This window comes from Manis javanica, chromosome 16 (assembly GCF_040802235.1).
Source record: "Manis javanica isolate MJ-LG chromosome 16, MJ_LKY, whole genome shotgun sequence".
Taxonomy (NCBI): domain Eukaryota; kingdom Metazoa; phylum Chordata; class Mammalia; order Pholidota; family Manidae; genus Manis; species Manis javanica.
In genome coordinates, this window is record NC_133171.1 from 61,771,990 (window position 1) to 61,776,900 (window position 4,911).

A 4,911-nucleotide genomic window follows, 5' to 3' on the forward strand; every position below is an offset into this window, starting at 1 on the left:
TTATATGTGGTTTTCTAAGGGGGCCTCTGTCTCACCTCTCACATCGCCATCTTTAATCCTTTTTAGCCTATACATTTTCTAAATGCAAAGACCAACAAATTTTACCGAGTACATTTGTATTATGAAATTGTTTTCACTTTACCTTCACAAAAGTAATACAGAATGCCCATTTCATTCAATTTTTTAAAGGGAAATAAGGTACAGATTTCAGATTTAGAACCACCAAAGTTTAGAAATGTCTTTCTGTAGCTTTTACCCATAGACTGCTGTTCTGTGCCCTGGGATAATTGCAGAAAAAGATTAACCCATTGCTCACAACAAGGTAGTCCTTCAAAATTTTCAAGACAAATCAAAAGCTTTTTCCACCAGGTAAAATATCTGAGATTTTTTTCAGCGTTGTCTCAGAACATTCATTTTAAATGTCCAGAAAACATCAAAAGATTCCTAGAATTAAGCAAGTAACTTGAGGTTTCTTACTGTATATTTAAGTGTCAAATGAGAGTTTTTTAAATAGATATCAGAATCATAGCAATATTTTAGGAAGACAATGTCATTTGAAGATGAATTAATAAGGGTGTAGTCTAGAAATCTTGGTCTTTCTGCCTGTTCCACTGGTCATTGTCTATCCTTACACCAATGTCACACTGCTTCATTACCAGAGCTTTAAAATACCATGACATCTGGTAATTTTCTTTGTTCTTCAAGACTGACTTGGCTATTCTTGGCCAAAAAGAAAGAAGTACCTAAAAGGCCAAATAAGCAAAAGCAGTAGGAATATGTTATTTTAGCTGAAACTAATTTTAGGCACTTATAGTATCCTGTATATTTCCTTTTGCAGCATTGTAATTCTTAAATTTGAACTGCAACTTACACATAAATGGTAACAATTTAGACACCAAAGTGTAAAAGTGAAAATAATAGTTTCTGCCTCCATTACTCTGCCTGTTGACAACATGTAACTGTCAAGAACTGTGAACAATCTGGTATTTACTGTTTTAGCCTGCTACAATTGCTTGTGGATGACAAGAGACTGCTGGGTCAGACATGTAAATTAGGAAAATTTTACCTCTACTCTCTCAGGATTTTCAACTGGGCCTGACATAAGATAGATGAACAGGGGAAAAGCATACAAATTTATTTAATATAAGTTTTACATGACATGGAAACCCTCATAAGGAAATGAAAACCCAGAGAAGTTGCAAAACTGAAATGCTTTTATACTAGATTGAACAAAGAAGAGGCAAAAGTGCAAAGTAATTAAAATAGATTGGGAGGCTAAAGGAAGATAAGAATTATTTTAACAAGGTCTGTACAGAATTCTTTCAGCTTCAACTTCCTGTCCTTGATAGGAATATTACTTTCCTGTTGGTATAGGGAGGACGTCTTCTACATGGGGATTTTATCTCCTGCTTCCCAGAAAGAGAAAAGAAAGGATCAGAGCATCTTTCTTGTGCTTTTTTTTTAGTGCCTTTAGCGCAATAATCCTTATACCAAAGTGCATATTCTGCTAGCCTTCAGAGACGAAGGATATTTTATTTTTCACAGCAGTAGCAGGAGCCAGAATATCAGCCTTTGTGCAGATTCTTCAAGCACAAGTTCTCACAGGATGACTTAGATGAACCAAGATGAATGCCTGCACGCAGAGCATGTTACAGGAGAGGAGCCATGAGTGTAGGAAACTCAGTAAGAATGCCTGTCCTCTGCTTCAGATGGAGTGCTGTATGTTCCAAAGCTGTTTTTATATAAATATCCTTGAATGATAGTCTGAACAAAAGGTAACTATGGGCTCTGTGGGATAATAAGAAATAAATATTTGGTCCCTAGTTCCTGGCACAGCTTCTAAATCCTTTAGAATTTCCTGGGTGGGAGAAGCCTCTTTTATTCTAATGAGGCCATGTTAGGTGGGTCCCTAGATAGTTTCAGGATGGAGTCTGAATACCAGAAAGACCACGCCATAATTAGAAGCCTAGAACTTTCAGCCTTCTCAACCCTCAACCTTCCTAGAAGGGGAGAGGAAGCTGGAGATGAATAATCTGTCATGCCTACATGATGAAACCTTCAGAAAAAACACTAAATAACAGAATTAGGAGAGCTTCAGAGCTGATGAATCCATGGAGGTGCTGGGAGGGTGCATCACCTACAACCAGCATGGATGCTTTGGGTACCTCCTGCGTCCCATACCTTACTCTGTGCACCTCTTCCATGTGGGTATTCCTGAGTTATACCCATTTATAATAAAATGGTAAGTGAAAGTCAAATGTAGTCCTGAATTCTGTGAGCCATTCTAGCCAAGTATCCAATCTGAGGAGCAAATCAGCAACCTCTGATTTACAGCTGATGATGGCCACCTAACATGGCCTCATTAGAATAACAGTAAGGGAAGCCTGAGACTTGCAAATGGAATCTGAATTAGGAAGCCATCTTGTGAGACTGAGCCCTCAACCTGTGGGATCTGCACTAACTCTGGGTAGTTAGAGTCAGAATTTAATTGAATTGTTGAACACCCACTTGGTGTCTGCAGAGTACTGATTACTGGTGAGTAAAAACAGCACAGAGGCTCACAAGACATTCAGAAACTGAGACTGATGGAAAATTGCTTCCCAACAGAAACCACTGGGAACACTTTGGTATGTGTCTTCTATCTAACATGCAATGCCTATTATTTTCTAACTTTATTCTCTTAAATCTGGGACTTCATTCACTGTCTACATAGAGAACTCTTTTGGTAGAGATTGTACATTTAGGCAATAATTTTTCTAGTGCTTGTGAACCCCACTAGACTCTAAGTTCCATGAAGGCAGCGACCCTCTGCACTCTTCACCTCCATAGCCTTCCTAATTGTAAATCGGAGCTGAGCTGGTAAGACGGAGAGGAGCAGATCAGGGAAGGTTTCCAGAAGGAAACAACGTACAAGTTAAGGTCTAGAAGATAATAAAGAGACGCGACGTGTCCGTAAGGATCTGCTCAGAGCAGAGAAAGCCCACGCCCACAAGCCACAGAAATGTGAGGTGCAGCCGAGTGCGAAAGCGGAAAAGTGCACAGAGAGGGGAGGGCAACAGGCCCTGGTGGGCTGTCTCCGCCAGTTAGGAGACACAGGCGCTGAGACTTTCTGTAGTGCCTTCTCGGATCCGAATACTAGAAACGTGAAATAAGCACGCTGCACAGAGGCTGAAGGAAGAACAGCGAATCTTCTGAATATAAATTATTCCTTCTGGTTATTAGCATGATCATGATCAGTCTTGAGTCACAAGCGGATTCCAGGAATCTTGACACCCATCCATTTGTTTGTAGTAAGGACTGCATGAGTAAAAAGCACGTTTGTCTGTGTTGCTCATTGTTATATCCGCAGAGCCTAGAATATTTTGGCCTGTCATTAGTGGAGTACACTGAGTGTTCATTTTAGGTTGACTATTATTCTAAGGCAGTTGTCCCTGTCCCTGGGTAGACAAAAGTCAAATGAATGGTCCTGATTTTGAAGACAGACAGAGAAATGTGTACAAAAACAAGGCTTTTAGGCCAGACTTTTCTAAAGGAGAACATCGGCGGCGGTGGGATTCGAACCCACGCCCCCAAAGAGACTGAAACCTTAATCCAGAGCCTTACACCGCTCGGCCACGCTACCACTGCCAACTGGTTTATTTTTGCACATTTTCCCTAAGATCTAATGTCCTCCTGGCTCCCATTCTCCTCTCTTCTCTGAGACCCTGTCTTCTCCCGTGCTTGTCCCAGGGCCACCAAAGAACTGCCCGCTAGGCAGCCATCTCCCAGCCTGACACACGACACCCTGCTTCCCAACAACTGGAAATAGTGAGGGAGGAAAGTGGCAAATCCGATATGCCCGTCCCTTTTATCACCAACACTGGAGGAAAGGGCCGCGCGGACCGCGTGGGTTTCAGGTCCGCCGTGGACGGTGACACCGACTGGACTCCGCTGAGGGAAGCCGGGAGTGGTTGCAGCGGACGGCAAGCTATGAAACAGCAACCCACCGGAAGGGGTGAGCGCGCAGCACTCGCCGCTTCCGGAGGTAAACTTGGAGGCCCGCCTCCGCAGCAACGCCCCCACACCCACGGCGTTGAGCGGTTCGTTTTGAAAGGCCAACGTTGGAATCGTTTAGAACCATAGTTGCTGCCATAATATACTTCAGCAGCAGTTTAGTAGGACTGCTGAGTTTCTCTTCTTAGTTGCAGGCGGTAGCGCGTGGGTTTCCCTGACCCACGTTTTGACTCAGACAAAAGTGTCCTAAAATGAAAATGCATTGTACGGATTGTTAGAAATAAGGTCGCGATAAGGAAAGTGAGCTAACGCTGAATTGCTCTTTGTTTGTTTTATCATTCATCTCTAAGAAATTCAGCGCTTTGTCACTCATCTCCAAGAAATTCAGTGCCGCTAAGTGTTTTTATCCAATATACCAATGAAAATAAGGCTTTACTACAAATTCCTATGCTGGGATTTTTCATATGGAATTTATTGCATTGTGCCTTAGTGTTAGTTTCCTCTGGCTACTATAACAAATTACCACAGGCTGTGTGGCTTAAAACAACAGAAATGTATTCTCTCACAATTCTGGAGGCCAGAAGTCCAATCAACATCACCTGCAAAAATCAAAGTTTCTTCAGAGACAACCTCCCTCGGAGACTCGAAGGGAAAATCCATTCCTTGACCTTCAGCTTTCAGTGGCTGCTGGCACACCTTGATTTATGGCCACATCTCTCCAATCTTCAAGGACAGCCTCTACAAATCATCTGCTTTGTCTTCATATGGCCTTCTGTTAAAAAAAAAAAGCTCAAAAATCGTTACAATAATTTCTCATCATCCATAACTGCTTTACTTTAGCAATTACCATACGTTATTTCCTGCGGGAATTACTTTAGGTAAATGATTAAGAAAAAAGGATTCTCAAAAGAGCAGAAG

At 41.9% G+C, this 4,911-nt stretch overlaps 1 non-coding gene across 1 annotated transcript; it reads right to left on the minus strand.

The window, feature by feature from the left end:
• Window positions 1–3,540: 3,540 nt before the first annotated feature.
• On the minus strand, window positions 3,541–3,622 carry TRNAL-AAG (transfer RNA leucine (anticodon AAG)). The gene has a single exon. It is a non-coding gene; the product is annotated as a tRNA-Leu (tRNA).
• Window positions 3,623–4,911: the final 1,289 nt, after the last annotated feature.